General features: G+C 33.8%; 1 protein-coding gene across 3 annotated transcripts in view; it reads right to left on the bottom strand.

Moving 5' to 3' along the window:
• The window catches only part of CNTN1 (contactin 1), a 279,131-nt gene that overhangs the window by 174,316 nt on the left and 95,768 nt on the right, over positions 1–9,047 (bottom strand). The window lies entirely within an intron of this gene.

Below are 9,047 nucleotides of genomic sequence, written 5' to 3'. Positions count from 1 at the left end.
ATACTTCCAAAGGAATTTGTGACAGCTTACATAGTAAATATAGCTTTTAAGATAGTAATAAAAAAGGAGATCCCAGTATGAGAGAAATCAAGTGAAATTTAGCTAAAAGCTGCCAATGCAAGGGAAGGGGAAAAAAAGAAAAGGCAACCAATTATATAGCTCATACCTAATAAAAGTAATAATAGTAACTTTGAATAAAATTATTTTTCCTAATTGGACACTAAGAGGAATTTTGACTTTACAGAAATATCACTGGTGAAAAATAATTTAAAATATAGTTATAAAAGAATATCTGACGCATTTTTATATAATTCTGGTGTCAAATTGCAGCTCTGGGAATCCAGTCTATCTAGGTGTAAAGCTTACTATTCCCATGACAGCATAGGTGCAGAGCTGAGATGCGCTATAGAAACAACTGACTGTTTAGTACATTAAGTCCACTGCTGTCTATTGAGGAATGTGCCTGTGGCATAACTAGTAAGATGAAATTCTAATTACTATCTACATTATAAATTCACTGTTTTTAAACTTTTCCCTAAAGATCTTTGAAAGTAATAAAATTCAAATAATTTGCAGTTCACATGCATAAACAGGCCACACGGTGTTTGAAAGTGACACAAATGGAAAGGAGTAACCATTAGTGAATTCAGGTTTTTCCCCCTCTGGAAAAATAAATGTTAAAAAGAAAAGCATTGGCTGATTTGAATTACTTTACTACAGAAAATAAAAATAAAAAGCTGCTTTATGAGTTGATAATGCTTAGGAAGAAAGGAAATGAATACTTAAGTCTGCAGGGGACTTGATGGAAGCATTGGAGTTCGCAGTACCCTCACCCCTGATCCCTGCCCTTATTTTATTACTGGTAGATCTGCTTGTCACTTCTACATCAATTGCCCATATGAGTTTACCCTTTTTCTAATTTCCACTGCAATGTGATTGATAAAGCAATTTCTTTTATCACCTATAAACTGAATATGTTCCATAGATTTGTTGCTGAATTTATTTTAGATCAGCCTCATCAGTCATCACATCATTGTTTTCCCAATTAACTTAATCTGTGTATAATGATTTTTACTAACTATTAGTAAAATATTACTATGAAATATTTAATTTCCATTCTGCCCATGTATTGTTGATACATTTCTTTATAGCCCAAACTTAATCACTCCATTCTTTAATAAAATATTAAGTATATAGAACGTTGTTTCTCTGTAATTTATCTCATGCAATTATGTAATGGACTATAAAGACTAAATGGGAAATGATTTTTAACTGACTAATCACATTTACATTACACATATATGACAAAAATTACTTAATAAGCAAAATTAAAGTATTAGGTTTTATTAACACATTTCGAAATACTTATTGTTACTCCAGTGATGGCTTGTAAGTAAATATTCAAAACACTTTGTCATACTGCATAGTACAAAGTACAAAATGAATAAATGTTGGTGTACCATTTCTCTCTTTAAATAGTGCTTTATTCTGTTAATAAAACACTTATTGCTATGAAACACATGATGATATCTTCAGGAAAATTAAATTGTGATCTTCCTTTTTATTTTATCTAATTGTGAGGCAATGTGATCTTCAGAGTTTTTCTGCATTTAATGTTTTTAACATAACGATACTTTGCTGGGATAATTTAATCCTAAATCATACCACTTCAACTTTAACACATTACTCATATTTCTTCCTAAATTACAAGCCACTGAAATTTCTGTTTTTAATAATATAACCAAAGCATTAATTTTAAGCATATCAATGGACACGTGACTGGCTATTTTAAAGAAGGATTAAGTTTATACTGATGCCAAGTATGTCTCTACAGGTGCCCATTTCATAATTAATGCTCATGAATGGTTTCTTCCAACATTATATTTTTGTGGTTAAGATCTATGAATCTACGTGTTTGGAATCACAGAGGAATAATTTTCTTTCATTAAAGTTTTCTTTCTTAAGAATGTTTCTCAAAATGGATAATTTAGAGAAACAAAAGCAATTCACTAAAGAACATTCTCCCTTAAACTAAAATGTTAATTACATAAAAACATTAAATCTGAATCAGGAATTCTACAATTAAAAATAATACTGCAATTTTTATATTATTATTAAATTTTTAACCTTATGTGCTTTGAAAGTTATTTTTCTATATACACATAGGTATTTAAGTGAGTCCATAAATAGTAAGTGTCAACCATCAGAAACTCAGTTTTCACATGTAAAAATTAAGGAATTTTAATATGACCCCTTTCAACTCTAAGATTTATTTCATTCTTGATGAGGGACTTGAGAGATAAATTCTAAATAATCTTCCTCTTAGATTACCAGGAACATTTTCTTCAAGACTGCAGGAAGCATTTATTCAAGGTCAATGTAAATAAAAGGAGGTCTTCACCAAAATACACTAATATTTCAATAGGTGAGGACTTGTCCTACTGAAGTAAAGAACAGGGAGAAAAATAATCATACTTGTGATTTTTCTTACATTTAATAACTTAAAATATTATTGTGCCAAAGAATTTCCTTTTCTCCCACAATAACGATTAAAATTTGTCATTTATTAAAAAGCCAACAATATTTGACATTCATGCTCTCCTGCAAAGGTCTCATACAAATATACCTACATAAACATTTGGCCATGTTCTCTCTCTTCTAGATGAGTATGCTGGCACAAACACCCACTTTTCTCAATAGCTTTATTATTATTTCTACTTAATTCTACTCTTTTTAAGAATTTCCAATGTATTTAATATCTTCAATAATTTAAAACAAAACAAAACAACGTACTATTTCAATTCATTTTAACAACAGGACACAATCCCAGACCTAATAAATCACATTCTTTTTGGCCTAGATCTCTGCTTATCTTACAGGTCATTTATTTCTAGCAATTTGTTTTATATAATTTGTCTTTTAGCTATGTATAGGTGACAGTAGGAAATATATTCACTGTTTTTAGAAATACTTTCTTAACATTCCTATTATCTCATTGTCCATTTCATTGTAACTATTATGAATTAATTACATGAGTAAAAACATTATTATCATGTGACCTGGCCAGGTGGCTAAGAAGGTTGGAGCATCATTCCATGCACCAAAAGGTTGCCGGTTTGATTCCCAATTAGGTCACATACTAGGTTGTGGGTTTGATTCCAGGAGGCTCTCCCTCCATTCATCTTTCTCTAAAAATCAATAAAAATATATCCTAGGTTAGGATTAAGAAACAACATTTTCACCAAGACATTAATGAAAAATATTTACCAACTATTTACAATATATCAGACAATATGCTAAAGGCTAAGGATCTGGACATAAACAGAATAATAATTGCTCCCATGAAGTCTAAAAACAGGTTGAATGTTATAAAACTAGAGGTCCGCTGCATGAAAATTTGTGCACTCTGGGCGGGGGGGGGTCCCTCAGCCCAGCCTGTGCCCTCTCACAGTCCGGGACCCCTCGGAGGATGTCCACCTGCCAGCTTAGGCCTGCTCCCTGGGGGATTGGGCCTGAGCTGGCAGTCAGACATCCCTCTGGCAGCCTGGGAGCCCTTGGGGGATGTCCAACTGATGGCTTAAGACATCCTTAAGCTGCAGTCGACATCCTTAGTGCTGCCAAAGAGGCAAGAGAGGCTCCTGCCACCGCCACTGCACTCGCAGCTGTCAACGGCTTGTGACTGAGGAGAGCTCCCCCTGTGGAAGTGCACTGACCACCACGGGGCAGCACCTGCGTTGAGTGTTTGCCCCCTGGTGATCAGTGTGCATCATAGTGACTGGTCGTTCCTGGTTATTCCACCATAGGGTCAATTTGCATATTACCCTTTTAATAAGATAATTTAAAATATTTTATTATCATTCCTTCTATTCACATAGCTTCTAAGTAAGAAATAATTTATTTTATTAAAATATCTACAGTAATTTTGCTGGGAAGAATATCTGGTCAATTTTAAAATAACCAAATGTTTTTATATTTATTTTTTAATCATTATGTCAACAAAAACTGTATGCTCACTCATTCCAACCATCCGAACTTGCCATTTACAACATAATCCTTGTAAAAACTATCACAAAATGTACTCATTGGTGGTAGTGGGAGAGATGGCTCTGGGAGATACAAAAATATCTAAATCTTGGTGGCCAGGAATGTTTCCTTAGGTACAGTTGGTCTTCATTGAGATTGAAGGCCACATTCATAGAGAAGCTGACATTATTAACATGACATTCAAATCTTCAGTTACAGATATATTTTAGGTCCAGCTAAAACCCATCCTCATCCTTCCCAACATTTGCTTGTACAGCCCTCTGTCACATGAAACTATATCCTTCTAATAAACCCTCCCTCTTGCTTAAGCTAGTTTGAGATAGATTTTTGTCATTAAAAAAAATCATACTACTAAAGGATTCATGTTACATTCAATATGTTCATTTAACGTAACAAATGTTCTCTCCATTTGATGGTGTGACAAGCCATAGTGTCTTAGAATTAATAAAATGTGATAACATTAATTCATATGATCATTCATTCGACACATAATTATTGAACATGTGTTATCCTCATGGCACTGTATCAGACACTGGGGGAGCAATGATGAGCAAGATAGATGTATTCTTTATACAGGAGGCTTTCCTGGTTAGTGTCACTTTTTCTCCTGTAGGAGCTAAGAAAGAGGGCAAAAGGATCTTAAAACATCTCCCTAAGGAAAAGAATTTTTTAAATATTCTATCACTAATTAACAATTTAGAAAAACCAATAATAACTAATTAATATGAATTTACTGATGACCTATTATTTATCAGTCTACTCATGAAATTAATTGGAAGGCAGATATTTTAGAAATGATCATATTGGCTAAAAATATCAAAGTTCCATGCATGATGGCATAAGGGCTTGACTAGCAAACTAGATAGCAATTGATTGGCCTGAGAACTACAGTTGACAGTATCAGAAAAATAAGTTTTTAGGTTAGATAGGAAAATTGGGGGAAAGAATGGTATTAATTCTAAATTTATATATGGAAAATGTAAGTAGCTCTTCCACTCAGAACCCATGTATCTATCCTGAAGGTCAATCAGAATAGCCACATTAAGCCAAGCCCTTCCTACAAATATTACTGTGCATGGGACTTTTTTTTATTAATCCACTAGAGGCTTGATGCACGAAATTCGTGCAAGAGTAGGACTTAGGACTTTGCAGCCCTGGCTGCCTCGGCTCTCCCAGCCACAGGGTTTCATCTGGAGGGTCATTCCACTGTATGGCCATTTGGTCCATTTGCATATTATGCTTTTATTATTATAGACAATGAGTTAAAAGGTGCTTTAACACACTACGTTCATTGAGACATTGCTATTATCACTTAGTATTCAAAGACAACTTAAGGAATTTTCTCTTAAAGATAAGATTATATTCAGATTTTCTATAGTCTGACAAATTCTCTTTTTAGTAGGGTTAACATTCTTATTCTTTACTTTTATTATTTTTCAGTATTATGTTCCAGCCAAATCCTCATATATTAACCAATCTAAAGCCAGAGCTTATAGGAAACACAAAACTAGGAGATAAAAAGTAAATTTTATACTTATAATAATTTCACAGAATAAATGTCTTCAGTGGTAAGCATTTCTAAATTTTCAACTAAAATTTCCCCTCTGTAAAAACCAGTTGATTATTATTTCAAAGCACTTAAAAATTATAATAAACATCATTTTCCCAGATTCAAGTAAAGGGGAAAAAAGTAGTTTTTTTTTCTATTATTCTTACCTAATTGTTCTTAAACTTTGGTACCCTGATACTGAACTATTTTGTTTATTACTGGCCCATCCAATTCACCTCTTGGCTGCCTACTTACCCAGTTCCTCAGTAGTTTCTCCTGTTTGTAACCCTGCTTCTCTTCTTGCCAACTAATATTTCAACTCCCATCTGTTTAAATTCCTATGTTCTTTCTGGCACAGCTCTGCCTCCAGACTCCCTCCCAGCCACCCACCTTGCTGCCCTTCCATCTGCTAGCATGACTAGTATCTTTTATAACCTATTTCCAATCTAAATCATCTCCAATTTTCCATTTTAAGTTGCAAACAAATTTTATCAACGTTTATCTCTTAAAGGGCTATTGTTATTGTAATAATAAAATATATTATCTTGGAGTTATAAAGGGAAGTTAAAAGATATACAGTTTAAACGTACATTTAGTGTTTGAATTCTTATACCTTTTAAAGTCACTTATGCACCTCAACTCTTTTCAGTGATGATGTTTGAAATAATAGAGTGGACTGCTGAAGACACTGCTAAGGGCTTTTGGTATATAGTCTTCAGAGTACTAACTACTTCTGTGTGGCCCAGTTTGTGTTAGTCTTGGACTTAACTGTTTGGTTCATTGTTCCCAAGTTTTGCATTCACTGATGAGTAGCAACCACATTCTCAAGACAGTTCGATTCATTTTTTAGGTTTAATGCAGCAGAAATATTTTTTAATGAGAATATTACCTAGTTATCTACTGGATATCAAAGACATTATGTAAACAACAGTAGCACTTGTTAATTAGTTTCAGAATTTGATATTGAAGTAGCATGAGGTTGCATTTTCCTTTAACATTGACTTAGTTGCTTGACAAGGTAGATGCTCATTTTCATGTAGCAGATATAAAATACTACAAATTATAGCAGTCTCGGGAAAATATTTAAAATTTTGGAACTATGTAGCTTTTCATAAAACTAAAAACTTCTAATTCTCCATTCATATTTCTGAAGGATATACCCTCCTCTGTCAACAACAGTTTGGAAAAGAGTAAAACACGTTTATGGAAACTTCACTCAGAATTTACCCGTACATTCAAAATAACATAGATGTTTACTAAAAGCACAATGATTTTTTAAAAGACTGACTGGTTTATTTTTAGTACTGGGAGTATAATATTTCTATGTTAACTGGTGCTAAAGAAAATGTTAAGTGTTTCATTTTGTTTTAATAAAGTTTTTATTCTTCTTCAGGTGTAGTACACTCAATAGATCTGGAGAGGACTGCCATTGAAAACATAGCTTGTTCTACTCACAGGTCCCAAGAGAAGGAAGCATGCATGAAATGGGGGGACAGCGGGGGGGCGGGGGGAGCGGGAGAAATCATGGGTGATGGTCAGGAGGCCAAGGAGGGCAAGCTGCAACTGTGAGCCAGAGCCTTTACTGTGGTTTTTGCAGGAAGCAGGCAAAGTAAAAGCGGATTTAGGATTGGCTAGTTTGAATAATTTCAGGGAGCTCTGGGGCATGGGGGTTGTCTCCAGTTTTCTGGTACTTGTCCCTGGATGATCAAGGGAGGAGGAAAGTGGCCCAGAGTGATTAATAACTCTTCCACAATCTGAGTTTATGGTTAATATTATAGAACATATAAGGTTAGATATAGATACAGATATAGATGTGTAATTTTTTACATAGGTTTATTATAATATAGTGCAAAAATGCCTTATTAGTATAAGCATTTATTTCCCATAAGAAAATTGACAGTTTACAATTTTAAAATATTCTTCTCAACTCATTCTCTCACCTCAAAAATTTTAATTTTAAATTAATTATAAAACATTATACTACTAAATCATAATATTTCAGAATTCTTGTAAATCGGTTTTAAGAGACATTGATAACATATACCAACTATGAATGCAAGTATATTTTTCTTTCAAATATCTTATATTTTATGTTTCACTACTATAGTTTTCATTCCATATCCCGTTTTTCCTTTTATTACATCTTTTTTACATCTTCAGTCTCTTTTTCAACTGTATCTAATATGATTATACTTTGCCATAATAATCACTAATCTCATCTTGGTGGTTCATCTCATATTGTGGTTGATATTCAAATATTCTCATGAGTTCCTTGTTAGTTTCTCCCAGTTGATAACCTATAAAAGTTAATTATAACTACTCTGGGAATGGGGAACGGAGCACATCTCATTTCAGAGTTTCCTCACATATGCCAGGAAATATTCTTCATCTGAACATCAAGTATTTTCCATGAAATTGATAAATGGCTTTGCTTGAGACTAAGAGCAATGACAGAGAGGTTTAAATAAGTACAAGTGCAGAGTACATAGACCCCCTTGTTTATGCAACCTCCCCATGTCAGCCCATTAATTTTACTGCCCTGATCTTGTCAGCCAGCAAGGCAGTTTTTCTCCTCCTACTGTCACCTTAGCCAGATCCAACAAGTGGCACTGTCATGATACTCATCACTCAGAATTTAATGTGTCATTAGGCAATACATATATTTAAATGTATGCCCCCTCCATTCTATCTCATTTTCCTTTAGATCCCGTTTTATTTGCTCTTAACGGGCCACCTCAGCCAGGGGCATTTGAGCAGAACTGAACCATATGACTCAGCATCAGGAGACCTCTAAGTTGTAGAGGCAATCACTCCTCCTTCCTAAGGAAACACTCCACGTGCAAGTTTCCTCCTGTTCCTAAAGGAGATCAGCTGGAGGATTTAAACGCACTGTGCAATGCTGAGGGCTCTGAGCCACTCCAGCACCCAGCAGTCGACAGGAAACCCATGTAATAGCGTAACACCACAGCAGAATTGAAATGCACTGTGAAATGTTTGAAAGGTAGCTTTTCTCACCTCTATTTATCATTCCTATGTAGTTCCCTCTCTTTAAAAAAAAAATAAATGATGCCTGATTTACAACGCACACTTGGCCTTATCTATTATTTGGGTCTTAAGAGATCATGTAGCAAACATATTTTTTAAAACAGCATCATTAACATACTTGAGGAAGTAGATATACATACATGTGACACTGAATTCTTAAATAAATCCTATATTATAATGTAGATGTGTATATATATATACACATATATATTTTATGGGCATATATACATATACACATAGACTAATTGTTTAAATTACTGTTTAAAAAATCCTTAAAAAATTTTACTATCCTTAGAGTTTCTTACTGAATGGTTGTTCATGCTACTTTCCCACCCTAAAGATATGTTCAGGAATTCATATCAGACTACCCATTATTTGCATATTTATTAATTATTTGCCATGATATTTA

Source organism: Myotis brandtii, unplaced genomic scaffold (genome assembly GCF_000412655.1).
Source record: "Myotis brandtii unplaced genomic scaffold, ASM41265v1 scaffold686, whole genome shotgun sequence".
Lineage (NCBI taxonomy): Eukaryota > Metazoa > Chordata > Mammalia > Chiroptera > Vespertilionidae > Myotis > Myotis brandtii.
This window is presented reverse-complemented; position numbering and strand designations above follow the sequence as displayed.